Genomic DNA, 15908 nt, shown 5'->3' on the forward strand with positions numbered 1-15908 from the left:
AAAGGTTGCACTCAGCGCCATCCAATGGTATCACACATGTATAGTTTCACAGTGACCTCCTCTCATGCTCTGTTATGAAGGTAGGCCAGTGAGAATGGAGGTGCAGTAGTCAAGGCGCGAGATAATCAAGGAGTGAATTTGGGAATGTTGCATAGGTTAGGACAGCAAGCTTTGTACAGTGATTGGATGTGGGGCCAAAAGGATAATTCAGAGTTCAGGAGAACATCTAGCACTCTGGCATGTGGGGTTGAAAGTTGTGCCATCAATCTTGATAGAGAAGTCAGGGAAAGGGGCACGTGGGGGAGGAAATATGAGCTCAATTTTGGATAGATTGAGTTTGAAGAAGTGGTGTGACATCCAGACGGATATGTCTGTTAGTAGATTAGTGATGCGTGTGGAGACTGATGGAGTGAGCTGAGGGGTAGAGAGATAGATTTGGATGTAATCATTGTAGAGATGATATTGAAAGTCATGGGAAGCTATCTTCTGAGCCAGGGAGGAGATGCTGATTGATAATAGGAGAGGTCCAAGAACTGAACCTTGGGGAACCCTGATGGAGAAATAAAGAGGAGAGGAGGAAGTAAAAGTGACGCTGAAGGTGCAGTAGGATGAGAACCAGCAAAGCATGCAGTCACAGAGAGAAAAGGAGTGGAGTTTTTCTTTTTGAGGAGGGGTTGGTCAACTGTGTCAAAAGCAGCAGAGAGGTCCAGGAGTAGAGAATAATGTCCATTGATTTTAGCTGTTGGTAGATCATTTTAAAGTTTTAAGAGAGCAGTTTCTCTGGAGTGTTGAGGGTGAAATCCAGACTGAAGAGGACCAAGAAGGTTATTCTCAGTGAGGTGGTGGCAGACCAGACATTGAAGGAGTTTGAAGGAAAAGGGGAGCAAGGAGATGGAGCATAGGTTTTTAAGACTGGTGGGGTGTTCGAATATTATTCCAAATTCATAATTCGGCACTGATAGATGTTATATTTTATTCATGGTAAGCTTGCAAATCATATTTGGTTTTATGATTAGTCATAATAGACATAGTATGTGTGAACGAGATTGATAAATTGATTTGATAGGATTCTTCATCTAAAGCTGAGTATTGCTAGAAGTATCTGGTGTATGTAGTTAGTTTACATGGCCAACTTATGAAAGTTTTCCTATTTATGACTTTGAGGCAACTGTATTTCTCTTTCGTTCATTGATGGACACATCTCGTTTAATTCTTGACCTTAGGATTATCACACCACTTTTAGGAGAGGACTAGGCAGAACATGCAACACATGTAAAAACAGCAAGACTGCATAGCAGCGCCCAGGGGGCGGTCCCTCTGGCTATAACCCCTCACCCTGCTTCCTGCAGCTCATTTTTTTCTGTCTAGTGTAGGAGAAGGACCTGGCTCCCTGAGGGGACAATTGGCCCTGGGATTTTTTCAAACATTTTTGATCCTGTGATCTATTATCACTCCCCCTTTCCTCTCTCCCTATCCCTCATTCCCTCCTCCCCCTGCTGGGGCCGCTGTGTGACTGGGCAGAAGGTGTGGTGTATGTACCTAGGCTGGGGGTCCTCTGGGGGGCTCTGAGCTTTGGCAGGGCTGCGCTGGCTGTTAGGGTCCATTTTTGCTTTTCTGCACTGTGAGGTGCCTGAGTAAATTTACCTCAGGAGAGGCTGCTGCACGGGCCGTGGCCATTTTGCTGAGGCTGCGGCTATTTTCCTGTAGTGTTATGCAGTGTATGGGCTGTTAGTCGTTTTCTAGAAGGTTCGGTGGCCATTTTCTTGTAGCCTCAGTGCATTTTTACCGCTAGTGCTTGGTCTGTGTACCTCAGAACAGCGAGGTTTTTCACTCTATGCACTTTGTGACTGAAATAGGGCAGAGCGGTCAGCGGCAGCACAGTGCAGCACTCGGTCAGGGTGGTGAGTCCTGTGGAGGGGCCCCTCAGTCTGTGACCAGCTAGGAGGGTGGGCTTTGTGTACCTTGCCTTAAGTCTTAAGTTGTGGTAGGCAAGTGAGGGTCAGCATGGCGTTAGAAGCTGGCTCTTCTTCCCCAGACATCCCTGTTATTGCAACTGGCTCACCTGCAAAAAATGCTCTGCCTATGGACACTTTGTCAGCGGTCCTGGAGACCTTTGTTGCCAGGGTGGAAGCGGCGTGCGGGTGCAAGGGGGGTAAAAAATGCCCCCTGCCCCCCGTCTTCTGGGAAGAGCTCTGATCCAGACTCGGGTCCCGCGGTGACTGGGGCCCCTGTTCTGACGTGTTAAAGGATGCGGACCAGAACCGTTTGGACAGTGAGAATGACTCTGTGTCTGGGTTAGCACAGTAAAAAGCGATAGTAGGAGCACTTATCACGGTGGTTTGGGATACCCTGAAGATACAGGTGTAGTAGGACCCTCTGCTGAGGTGGCAGTCCCTTTTGGGTCCCACAAACAGGCTCGAACACCTAAGGTGTTTCTGTATTTGACTTATTTTGATAAGTTCATCTATAAGGAATGGGTAAATCTGCAGCTCGCCTTTTCAGTCCCAAGAAGAATGGCGGTGCCTTACCCTTTTGAGGAGCGCCTCCTGAAAAAATGGACGTCTCCTCCAGTCGTTGACCCCCCGGTATCCAGGTTAAATAAAGTAATTGCGGTAGAAGGGACTCCTGCCTTCAAGGACCCTGCTGACAGGAGGGCAGAGGCAGTGGCCCGGGCCATGTTTACGGTAGTGGGATCAGCGTTACAACCTGTGCTGGCCACGGCCTTGGTGTCACAGACTCTTACTGAATGGGCAAAGTTGTTGCACCATGAATTGGAGAAGCAACAGTCTCCCCCAGTCTGCGTAGAGCTGGCAGACCAGTTGGTGTATGGCCTTAAGTATGTCTGTGATGCGGCCCTGGATCTCTAGAGGCCCCCTGCTCTCTAGAGCATCAGTATCAGCAGTGGTGCTACTGTGCCTGATTTGGCAGAAATGCTGGTCTGTGGACCAGGCATCTAAAAAAGTACTGTCGGATTTGCCCTTCCAAGGTGAGAGGCTTTCGCTGGATGACATTATTAAAAATGTTACCGGTGGGAAGAGCACATTGCTCCCACAGTCCAGGAAGGGTAAGGAGCCACGCCGTAGGCAAGAGCCCTCTTTTTCCACTCAGAAATTGCTTTTTCGTCTGCCCGGGTCGGCAGGTAAGCATTCCCAGTCTGACAAGGTGCCTGCTGAAGGACAAAATCGTTCCTGGTTTCGCTAGCCAAACAAGTTTGTGAGCAAAATGTTACCACATAAAGGTTTGCCCCGCCCAACTCTCAGGGGGTAGGTCGCCTTCGGGAGTTTGCAGCTTGGTGGATCTCTCTACTGTCCGACAAATGGGTCTGCGAACTGGTTTCATCGGGATACAAGATAGAGTTTCTTTCTTGTACACCAAACTGATTTTTTTTCCCTCCAACCTACCTCTTTTTCCGGCTCATCGGGAAGCCCTGTTCGGGGCAGTACAGGACCTGTTACTGCGCGGGGTTGATAGTACCTGTACCGACGCTGGAAATGTTTCAGGGATTCTACTCCAATCTGTCTGTAGTCTCCAAAAAGGAAGGGGTACGTCCAATCCTGGACTTGAAGGCCCTCAACAGCTTTGTAAAAGTGCAAAGGTTCAGGATGGAATCAGTTCGCTCTGTGGTTGCTGCACTCCATCAGTGGGACTTCCTGGCGTCCCTGGATATCCGGGATGTACCCATATGCCTCGGGTATAAGAGGTTTCTGCGATTTGCAGTTGGGGAAGAGCACTACCAGTTTGCGGCTCTCCCTTTTGGCCTGGCGTCAGCGCCCCGAGTCTTTACCAAAGTGTTAGCTCCAATTCTGGTACTGTTAAGGCAACATGGGGTCGCAATCATGGGTTACCTAGACAACCTCCTTCTGAGAGCAGCTTCCGCCTCAGAATTAAGGGAGGGTGTAGCGATCACCATGCAGACATGCTTCTGCATGTGAGTTCTGGGCCTCATGGTAGCCACTTTTGAGGTGGTACTGTATGCTCAATTTCATACTCAAGTCTTGCAGCAGGAGATTTTGTCAAAATGGAAAAAATATCCATTATCCCTAGATTGTAAAATTCAGGTGAGCCAGTTAGTCAGGGATTCCCTTCTCTGGGGGCTGAGGTCTCCGGCCCGGGAGATTGTTCCTTCCTCTCCATTGGACGGTGATCACAACGGACGCCAGCCTGACCGGTTGGGGGGGAGTTCTGGGAGTACAGTCGTTTCAGGGTCTTTGGTCGTGGGAAGAATCCCAACTGCCGATCAATGTGGACCCAGGGGAATGGTCGTTGCATCCGGAGGTATTCAGGCCCCTTTGCCTAGGGTGGGGCACACCAGATATTGACCTCTTGGCCTCTCAGCTCAATCGGGAGGTGCAGAGGTTTGTGTCCAGGACAAGAGACCCCTGGGCGCATGCGTCGGACGCGTTGGTGGCTCCATGGGGGCATTATTGGCTGATTTATGCCTCCCCCCCCACTCAAATTTCTGCCACATTTGCTGCGCAGAGTGGAGGCCAAGGGATTCCAGTAATTCTGATTGCCCCAGATTGGCCTTGGCGTCCTTGGTACACCGACCTAGTACGACTTTAGGCAGATGCTCCTTGGCGGCTACCACTGCGAGAGGACCTTCTATCGCAAGCACCGATACTTCATCCTGCTTTACTGTCGCTGGTTTTAATGGCATGGCTGTTGAAAACCAGGTGCTAAACCAGGTGCTAAGGGATCGAGGTCTGTCAGACTCAGTAATTTCCACTATTCTTATCGGAAGATTTACCATTGCACATGGAAGGCTTACATTTCCATCTGTGAGGAGATGAGGTGGTGTTCACACAGTTTCCAGGATCCTGCTGTTTTTGCAGCGAGGAGTTGATCAGAAAATTGCCTTAAGCACCACAGATATCAGCCTTGGCTGTCTTTTTCCAACGTCCCTTGGCGACTCACTCATTGGTGAGTACTTTTGTGCAAGGGGTTTGACACGTAGTCCCTCCGGTTCGGCCACTGCTACCTCCGTGGGATCTGAATCTGGTGCTATCGGCGCTTCAGAAACCACCGTTTGAGAACATTAGGGAGATTCCCTTGTTAACTCTTTCTCAGCAAGTAGTCTTTTTAGTGGCTATTACATCTGCCAGGAGGTTTTCTGAGTTGGCGGCCTTGTCATGCAAGTCTCTCTACCTGGTTACCCACAAGGATAAGGCGGTGCTACGTCCGCAGCCCTCTTTCCTTCCAAAGGTGGTTTCGGCATTCCATCTAAATGAGGACATTGTGTTATCATCCTTATGTCCTAAGCCGACACACCCAAAAGAGGTTGCCTTACATTTGCCTTACATTCCCTGGACGTGGTCCTGGCTCTACGGGTGTATCTGTCTGCTACAGCTCCCTGCCGGAAGTCAGACTCTGTCTTGGTGGCTGGTCCGAAAAAAGGTCTAGCGATCTCTTTGTCCACCATTTCTCGGGGATCAGACAGATCGTGGTTCAGGCCTATGCCTTAAAGGTGCCCCTTTTTCCTGTCACAGCTCATTCCATCAGAGCAATTGGAACCTCCTGGGCTTTCCGACATCAAGCGTCTGTCTCCTAGGTGTGTAAGGCGGCGACTTGGTCGTCCGTTCACACTTTCACTAAATTGCTTGCTTGCTTTGGCCACAAGGTTTTGCAGGCGGCTGTGTAAGGTTGCAATTTACACTTTTATTAAGCTACAAGACTGTTGTAAATGCATCTTTTGATGCATAAGTTGGCCGCTGGTTTTGAAGGTGGCCATTTAAGATGGTGACTCCTCTGTGTTCCTTTTGTTGTGGGTGAAGTTATGTTTTGCTGTTTGCACCCCTCATTTTTTGACACTGCTTGGAGACGTCCCTAAGGTGAAGCATTAAAGGAGCTGTGTTCATCAATGAATGAAAGAGAAAATGGGATTTTTGTACTCACCATAAAATCCTTTTCTCTGAAGTTCATTGACGGACACAGCACCCACCCCTCCTATTTATGTTTGTACTGCTTTTTGACGAACTAAGCTGCAGGGTGAGAGGTTATAGCCAGAGGGACCGCCCCCTGGGCAGTGCTGTGCAGTCTTGCTGTTTTTACATGTTACATGTTCTGCCTAGTCCTCTCCTGAAGGTGGCGTGATAACCCTAAGTCAAGAATTAAAGGAGCTGTGTCCATCAATGAACTTCAGAGAAAAGGATTTTACGGTGAGTACAAAAATCCAATTTTTCTGATTGGGATTTATTTGAAATGTTTGCGGATCGTTTTAATCTGTCAAATGATCAATGCAGTTACCGTATTTATCGGCGTATAACACACACTTTCCCCCCCATAAAATCAGGGGAAAATCAGGGGTGCGTGTTATACGCCAATCCCCCGCTGTTGCTACCCGTTTCTGCTGTTTTCTGCGGAAAGCCGAAAGCCACCGAGAACAGTAGAGTGTGGCCGAAAATAGCCAAGAACGGCCGACAATACCCGAAAGCCGAACTACCGAGCGCTGCCGAGATACACAAGATCTGCTCTGTATCTCGGCGGTGGCATTTTTAAACGACAAACACACTGACATGGCTGCAATGGACTGACATGGCTGCAATGGACTGACATGGCTGCAATGGACTGACAAGGCTGCAATGGAAGGTTGCAATGGAAGGCTGCAAACGACTGACAAGGCTGCAAATGACTGACAAGGCTGCATTGATGGGCATTTAAATGTAAGTTGTTTTCCTTAAACTTCCCTCCTAAAAGTTTTTTTCTTTTAAATTCCCTCCTAAACTTGGGGTGCGTGTTATGGGTGTTGTTTCAGTTGTGGGTTCCTGTTAATTTTGCTAAATTAATTCACCTGTTATTGATGACGAAGGTCAGGAAAAACAAAATGACATGACAGATAGACTGGGTCAATTATTGCTGGAGAATGAAAAATCAGCTTGTGACAGCAGGTGTACAACCTGTTTTTTTTATGTCAAGATAAAATTTTGACTGAATTGCCTTATGCCTCTGAAGTCAAACAGATGAGTAATTTGCCTGTTAATAGCAGTTCAGACAACATGGCAAAAGGAGCTGTCACTGAAAGTGAGGGTTTATTGCCATTCCCGAAAATAGAATCACATCGAGATTCAATTTCTCTGCCATTACAATATGTAGCACCAATTATATTGGATGAGAATGGTAGACCATATATACAAGGTTTGCTGAATGGTAAAAATATTAATGTTTACAGAACAAAAGTGGCCTGATATTGATGGTAATTGTGCTTTCAAAGGAAGTGGTACAACGTTTTCCACATTTGTGGTCAAAGTTCATAAGTGGAACTTTGAAAAATACTGAATTGAATATTGAGGGAAAAAAATCCAGAACCCCTTAATCAGTATGACTTACCAATAGAATCAATTGGTTCACTTTCTGCCATTATTGAAGAGTTTGTACAACTTGGAATTGTAAAGAAAGCTAAATCAGTGGTAAATAACTATATTTGGCCTATCAAAAAACTGATATTTCATATTCTTTATCAGTTGACTTAAGGACATTGAAAAAACATATCACAAATAACCCAGTTCTTCCGGATAAATCTAACAAAGTTAAATATGAATGCTGAGGACAAAGTGTTCTCTGTACTAGAAATCTCTAATAGTAATTTTTCCATCCCTTTAACTAAAAGTTGTCAATACAATGTTGCATTCACATTCAGAAAAGAGACTTATACGTTCACTCGATTAATACCTGGCCTAGGTGTTGGTGATGGTGTAGTTCATGAAACTATAGCAAAAATACGTTCAAAATAGTATTCAGAATATTGATGAACATATGGCTCTTTTGTTTGAGTTGTTTATGATGTTACAAGCTGAACATCTAAGATTAAACACAGTGAAAGTTCAGCTGATGAAGTCAAGTGAAATACCTTCACATGCAAATTAGTCAAGGAAAGACACAATTGTTGCAAGAAACAGAGATATCACTGCAATCCCAACTCCAACAACTCATAAGGCATTGCATCAATTTTTGCATAAAATAAATCATTGCAAAGAATTTTGTACACTGTTTTGCAGAAAAAGTTAATCCACTATATAATCTTTTTGAGGAATAAAAGGTAATATAGTTGACCGATAGGGTCCAAATGAGAAAAATGCCTTTGAAGTGTTGAAAAAAGATTTGCTGAATGCTCCAGCAAGTACAATAGAGGTTTGTTCTGAGGCAACTTTTGTTTTGAATACTTATGTATCTGAGAATGCCATCTCAGTAATGTCTCAATTACAAGAAGGTAAGGAGAAAATGATTGCCTATTTCTCCAGTTTTATCATTTTTGGAAAATACTTTTGAGTCAGGTGTAAAGAAACTGATAAGTGTTTACTATGCAATTAAAGCCACAGAGAGCATAGTGAAATCAAACAAAATCATTGTACAAACACCTGACTGCTCACTTAAAGGTATTTTTGAGAAAGATAGTTTTAGAGAATGTCAGAAAATTCAGATAGATGTAAAAGGAAGACATCTTCAGAAAAGTACACCAGCACATGTTTATACAGCTGTATCTGAGAAGTCTTTACCTCAGGTTTCCAGCATAAGAACTAAGACATTGAACCGGTACTTGTTACTACAGAACAGTCTAATGCCCCATACACACTATCGGGCATTCCGACAACAAAATCCATCTGATTTTTTCCAACGGATGTTGGCTCAAACTTGTCTTGCATACACACGGTCCCACAAAGTTGTCGGAGTTTCCGATTGTCAAGAACGGGTGACGTACAACGGGACTATAAAAGGGAAGTTCAGTACCACATGTGCCACCCTTTGGGCTCCTTCTGCTGATCTCATGTTTATCATGTGTTAGTAGAAGTTTGGTAGACGATCACTCTTTTCAGACTTGTGCTTCAGATCGTTACTGTTCTTCAGTTTGTGCTTGTGGGTTCGTATCTGCTTTTCAATGCGTGTAATCAGTTTGCATTTGTTTGTCAGTGCATGCTATTTATAGTACCGTATTTGATTCTCAGTGTGCTCTTGTCCGCTCGTTGCTCATTTTCAGCTCGTTCTTTCAGGCCTTGCTGTTTTTCAGTGCTTTCTGTTAGTCCGTTCTGACCTGCTGACCGCTTTGAAGCCATGTTTCATGTATGTACTCGTCGCAGAGTTTGTGCAGTGCAGGGGCTTGGTGTTGGTCTTCTAGCTTTGACACAAGCCCGGTCCATGAAAAGGGTGGGGAGGAGTTCATGGACAAAGAATCAGTTGCTCCAGCGTGACCAATTCTCGCACATGCCTTTGCTTCGTGAGATCCATGAGAATAATCCTGATGATTTCAGGAATTATCTCAGGATGATGGACCCAGTTTTTCACCATCTGTTGGCTTTGTTGTCCCCTTATATCAGCAGGCAGGATACCTGCATGCGGCAAGCCAGCAAACCGGAGCAGAGGCTAGTCGCCACATTGCAGTACTTGGCGACTGGCAGAAGTCTGCAGGACCTCAAGTTCTCGACAGGCATCTCCCCCCAGGCTCTGGGGATCATTATCCCAGAGACCTGTTCTGCCATTATTCAGGTCCTGCAGAAGGACTATATTAAGGTAAGTTTTTTCCTTTAACATCACATTATATGTATTTAATGTTTGCTAATGTATTGTATTTCTTTCATCATTCCCTAATTACCATGATTTTGTCCTTCATGCATATTTGCCTTCACTAACCTCCCCAGCATGCTCTCCTGGGCCCATATACACCTATAGCCTAGTCACTTAGCAATGTATTTTGTCAGCTCCATAGTAGTGCTTTACCCTAAACATCACCTAAAATGTGTACAAATGTTATGTGTGTCCTTAAATTCATGCAGAGTGCCAGAGGCTTTTTTTTTGGTGGCCCTAACTCATTTGGAACCCTCCCCCCCCTAACCGCTAAGTCAGTTGATACCAATCCTCTATCTGCTGACTTTGGCAACCCATACACACTACACCTACCTCTTTTGTGGTCATATTTATGGATGAATTCACCAAAGCATGTAGTGCAAGGGCTTGCTGGAATACTTTGAAATTTTATTGTTTAAAGTTTGTTTCTCATATTATTATCTTGATAATCATAATGTACAAATGGGCTTCCATTTGTTCAGTGTGTATTTTTATTTTATTATTACGACACTTCTTACCTGTCCAGTGGGCTGCCAATAGTGTAAGTAAGGAGGGGCTGGCCAAAGTTAGCACGCATTATTTATGCATTCAGCTCTCAATGAAGTGGAGAGGGTTACCTGTCCAAAACACCCCCTCCCCTTAAATTTTTGCAATGGGCCATCAGATGGGGTGAGGAATCTGATAAGAGGACCTTATAATTTTGTCTTTAAATACTAATTTTCAAAAATGATATACTGATGTTGGCCAAGAATGTTTGTGTCTAATCTGCTTGCAATGTTTATGTGCAAAATTCCAATTTTTTTTCTTGTTCGACTCCACAGTTTCCTTCAACGCCACAGGAAGGGTAGACTGTGGCCTCCCACTTTGCCACCTGTTGGGACTTTCCCAACTGTGGAGGGGCAATTGATGGGAAACATGTCCACATAGTTACACCCCCCAATTCGGGGTCATACTATTATAATTACAAGGGGTATATAGTATAGTGATGTTGGTGGTGGTGTCAGCTACTTACAAGTCTCTCTATATGGATGTGGGGAAAAATGGCTGGATGCCGGATGGTGGAGTCATTGCCCAGATGGAGTTCTACAGGCATCTCCAGAATGGCAGCTTGGGCTTGCCACCTCCAGAAAACAATGTGGAAGGACTCCCCTTTCGTTTTTGTTGCGGATGAAGCCTTTGCACTGGGGGACCATCAGAGGGTTTTTAATTAACAGCTGGCCAGAGCCAGAAGAGTGGTGGAGAATGCTTTTGGGATAATGGGCAGCCAGTTCCGCTTATTTTTAACACCGATACACATGGTGGAATATAAACTGAATCATATTATGCTTTGCTGCTGCATTCTGCACAATTTTCTAAGAAAAAAAATCCACAAATTATCTGGCCTCAGTTGGGCCTGAGGCCAACTTTGCAGATGCTACAACCCTGATGGCACTTGAAGCTGGCTGTCCTGGCTTGCCCCCCAAAGCACCCGCGAGGTCAGAAGATACATGGAGTACTTTGCGGGTAGGGGGGCCATTGATATGCCGGACATTTTTTAATAAATGTATTTTTGAAACTTGAATAATACCTGCTTTGATTTACTGCTTGGGTTTCGTTTTACCTGTCTCCTAGGTTATCTTTTTTAGTTTTTTGGGGGGAATTTTTCTTCAACAGTGCAAACCAAATTCCTTTGAGACATGAGGTGACAATCTCTTCTTCAGCTAATATTATGTTGTGGGTCTGCTACAGACACACCCACCTTGTTTTTGTTGTTAATGTATGTAGTGCATTACTGACAAAAATATTCATAATTTTCAGCACCATGACCGAAATTTGGTGAGTTATGAAAATGGTATAAAATTAAAAAACACTGTGGGTGTTATTTACTAAAGGCAAATCCACTTTGCACTACAAGTGCACTGCAAAAGGGCACTTTAAACTGCACTTGTAGTGCAAAGTGGATTTGCCTTTAGTAAATAACCCCCATTGTCACTGAAAACACCAACTTTACTACAAAAACTGCTTTTGAGCATTGAAAGAAGAAGCCACACATTGTTGATGATAATAAAACTTTTTACTCAAAGCACATTCTCATGTGCGTTTATAAAAGGGGTTTTCAACAAACCAACATTTTTGGTGTATAACATTATTTTTTGTAACATTAATATAATTAGCCTTTTTTGTTAAAACAGGCATGTTTCAAAGCATAAACATACACAACTCAGGAACTTACAAAGTTCAAAAATTGAAGGAAATATCAGACATTAGTATGTCAAAACTGTGTTGATATTCCCTTATCATATGGGGTGATGTCACCCCTGTAAAAGCCAAATTTTGAAGATGCACACAAATTGGGATTCAAACTGGGTATTTCCCTCCTGATAGCATGTGTTGATGTTGACATTAGCCATGCGATCTCCCATCGTGGGGGTCAATGGACGTGTTTTGGGGGTGCAACCCGTTCATCTCATCCACTTTAGGAGCAAGGAAGGGGTTGCACCCACAAAACGCATACATTGATCTCCCGTGATGGCAGATAGCACATGTTGACACACTGTGTGCATCTTCAAAATTTCTGGCTCAGGCTTTCGTCGTCCTCCTCGTTGCTGAATTTAGCACGCACCTGCTGTGTCTCCACCATGTGCTCTCCCCACTGCACCGAAAGAGAAGGGGCTGGGAATAGACTAGAAAGAATGTCAGGGGCAGGCGGAGTTTCACGCATGCGCAGTGTATATAAAACATAATACGCGTGCATCGTACATACGATCTGTGAGCGTAGGACGGAGTATCAGAAGCGGCGATCGTTATAACGAAGGTACAATTTAAACTTGGTGGATCACTGGCCTATACTGCTTACAGATTGAGGCCTATATTGGGTCAATATTAGGAGAGTTTAGCCTGACATTAGGGTTTGTCTTGTGTTGTGTCCTGCAGAGAAAATGGATGGGTTCAAAGACCACGGCTTCTGATGCCCAACCTGGGCCTTCCAGGCAGGAAGAAGTGGAGGAACCCAGCTTGAGCTAGGTATAGTATTGTTCTACATATTTTTTTTGTAAAAATGAATTATGTTAACTAGATGTGATTATTGATCACTAATTGCCGATTTAATAAAGTGTTTTACATATCAATAGACAGTAGTATCCAAAAATAATTGGGACAAGAATGAAAAAGACTGGGCTCAGAATGATAGTCTTTTCTATATGTTAACATTCAATTTCCAACAGTCATGAGCTGAAAATTGTGTGTGATTGATGAACCAAAAATTAAAACTTTGTCCCTTTTTCATACACAGGAAGACCTCAGCCAGAAGGAGGGCATGGAATGTGGAAGCGAGGAGGTGGCTGTGGAATGTGCCAGCCAGGAGGAGGCAGGGGTTAGTGGCAGCCAGGAGATGGGCAGGCCTAGGAGCCTCACAGAATGCCAGGTCCCTCCCCTCCACCTTCCAACCAAAAGGCCCAGGAACATGGAGGAGTCAGCACTCAGGCTGATTGGGCAGGCTTCTGTGGCCCTCAAAACCACCCCCACTCTTCAAGAGGCCCTTGCCTCCATGGCTGCATGCAAACTGCAGGAAATGGAGGAGGGGCAACACCTCATGTGTGAGAAAATCATTTATCTCACACTAAATAAGGGGTTGAAGGGTGAAATCACCAAAAAAAAAAACACCTGTGTAAGTTTGACCATCCTCCTCCTCCTTCTGCCACACCTCCAACACCACAGCCTGGAAGGAAGCATGGAAGGAAGACCAGAGAGTGAGGACCTGGGTTCAGTCTAGTCTGACAAAAAATGCAGGCTCTTGTATGACCACAACCTGGGGACATGTCATCTACTGCTGTTATTGATCTCTTGGACTTCTGGACCAGATTTTACTCCCTTATATATGGACTCCTCAGGCCACCAATGTTGCCTTAAAAGAGTTGACGTGTGCCCTGGGGGCCAAAGGCTTTGCCAATTTCATCTGTTTCTCTGGCTTTGAGATTTAAAAATAAAAAAAAAGATAATAGTGGTGTTGTGGTAACTTGATACACAGAAAAATAATAATGGGGATCACCAAAAAAAAAAAAAGAGATCTTGATAAAAAAACAACCACAAAAATGTAAAAAATATTAAAACATAAAAATAAAAAGTGTTTCGGGAGATCTGACAAATAAAAACATTATATTCATGAAATCCCGAGAAATAATAAAGAAAGAAGTTTGTGAGAAGTCTGTATGAATATGAGCATAAAACAACTTAATTCTTCTAGCATTATAAAGAAAAAGAGAATGCACTGCATTAAACAATTTATCCATTATGAACGCTAGTTTTACCAGACCGAGCGCTTCAGTCTTGTAATTTATTCTAAGCATGCGTGGCACTTTGTGCGTCAGACTTGTCTACACAAGATCGGAATTTACATGATCGGATTTTGTTGTCGGAATTTTTTTTAGATCCGATGGAGCCTACACATGGTCAGAATTTCCGACAACAAGCTCCGATTGCACATTTTCCGTCGGAAAGTCCGACCGTGTGTACAGGGCATAACACTAGAATAAGAGCTTCAACACAGCATACAGTTACACATATTTTCTAATCGTTTAGAGATAAGAACAAAGGGATAGTCCATTGTCATCTATGGGGTGATAAAAAAAACCTTTGTTTGTGAAAACAAGGATTTGTATCATGACCAAAAGGAGGTGTTGCGTTCTGTCATACCTAAACTACACAGTGCATATGTTTTATAGTTTAGGCCAGTGATGGCGAACATTGGAGCCCCAGATGTTTTGGAACTACATTTCCCATGATGCTCATGCATTCTGCAGTGTAGTTAAGCATCATGGGAAATGCAGTTTCAAAACATCTGGGGTGCCAAGGTTTGCCATCACTGGTTTAGGCCATCTTAGACAGGATAAGGACAGTACATTGTCGTACAGAAGTTCTCTTTGACGGAAAATATAAGATAGTATTATTTCAAATATAATTTAAATTCACAAAGCTATTGTTGAAAAGAAAAAAAAAATGACAAGAATTAATGTAAATATTTTATGCCTAAGTAATGATACTGCATCTCTTTTACAGAAATGGCTTCTAAAATCAAATATGAAGGATAACAAGCTCATATAAAAAGCAAACAGAATATCAGGAAATTCAAAGTTAAAGAAGGAATCCCCTTGGGAAGAATATTGGACAATAGTTCTATACTTCATATTAATGACTGTTTTATCTTATTCAACAAGGTTTTTTCTAACAGAACTTGCAGGAGAAAGTTTACAAGACATATCATGAAGAAAAAATGTATCCGAAGAAACTTTATCTACTATAGATAAATCATTAAGGACCAAAACATTTGTCCACTTACACATTTTTTGATTATCCAATTATTCTAGTTAATAGAACATCTTTTGTTCATAACTTAAGAAACATATCACTCTTTTTTTTATTTCAATAAATTTTTATTAATTTTTAAAGGATATACAAAGGTGAGTGGTACAGGACATGTTGACTTTTACAATTGTAATTAACAGTCAATGTAATAGAGGGAGGGAAGAGGGGAGAGGGAGAGAAAAGGGTGAGAAAAAAAAAAAAAAAAAAACGGGTAAGTAGGTGGTTACATAAACAATAATGCAAATACTGGTTACTACACAGGATATATATTATCAGGGTTAAGATCTAGTTCACAGAATTCTTATATTTGATGGTCCAAATTTTCCATCGCTTATCAAATAGATCACACTTCAATGCATTTATGGCAAGAGCACGCTCTATAGTGTGGTGTTGGTTCACTCTTCTAATCAGGTCAGAGATGTTTACCGTCATGGCAGTTTTCCAATGTTGTAATATCATGGCTCTAGCAGAAAGAAGGATGTTGGAAATAACAATCCGCATATCATGTGGAAATTGTTCAATACCCATATGTAAAATTCCTAGGGATGGATTGGGGCGAGTGACAATACCCGTGAGTGATGTTATAAGTTGAAAAACTTGATTCCAGTAACTAACCAAGTTGGGACACTCCCAAAACATGTGCAATAGATGTCCTAGTTGTCCACAATTCCTCCAACATGTATTTTGGGCAGATAAATAAAAAGTTGCCAGTCTACACGGTGTGTATTGCCACCTGTTAATTATTCTAATAGTCATAGCCCAATGATTAATAGAACGGGAGGCTTTTTGGATTTCTCGAAATGTGGTTGTCCACTGATCATCTGTAAATGATTTCCCTAAATCTGTCTCCCATTTAGCAATTGGTTTTGTTTTCACAAAAGATTGTTTAGCATGTAGAAGGGAGTAAAAAAGCGAAATGCCTTTCCTGGTGGGGCGTTCTCGAGTTAAGAAGTTCCACGCACTGGATGGCATTGTTATAGTAGGGGGAGGGTTACGTTTTAGAAAATGTGCCACTT

Source organism: Lithobates pipiens, unplaced genomic scaffold (genome assembly GCF_037356315.1).
Source record: "Lithobates pipiens isolate NorthernLeopardFrog02 unplaced genomic scaffold, aLitPip1_a1.2 Scaffold_22, whole genome shotgun sequence".
NCBI lineage: Eukaryota > Metazoa > Chordata > Amphibia > Anura > Ranidae > Lithobates > Lithobates pipiens.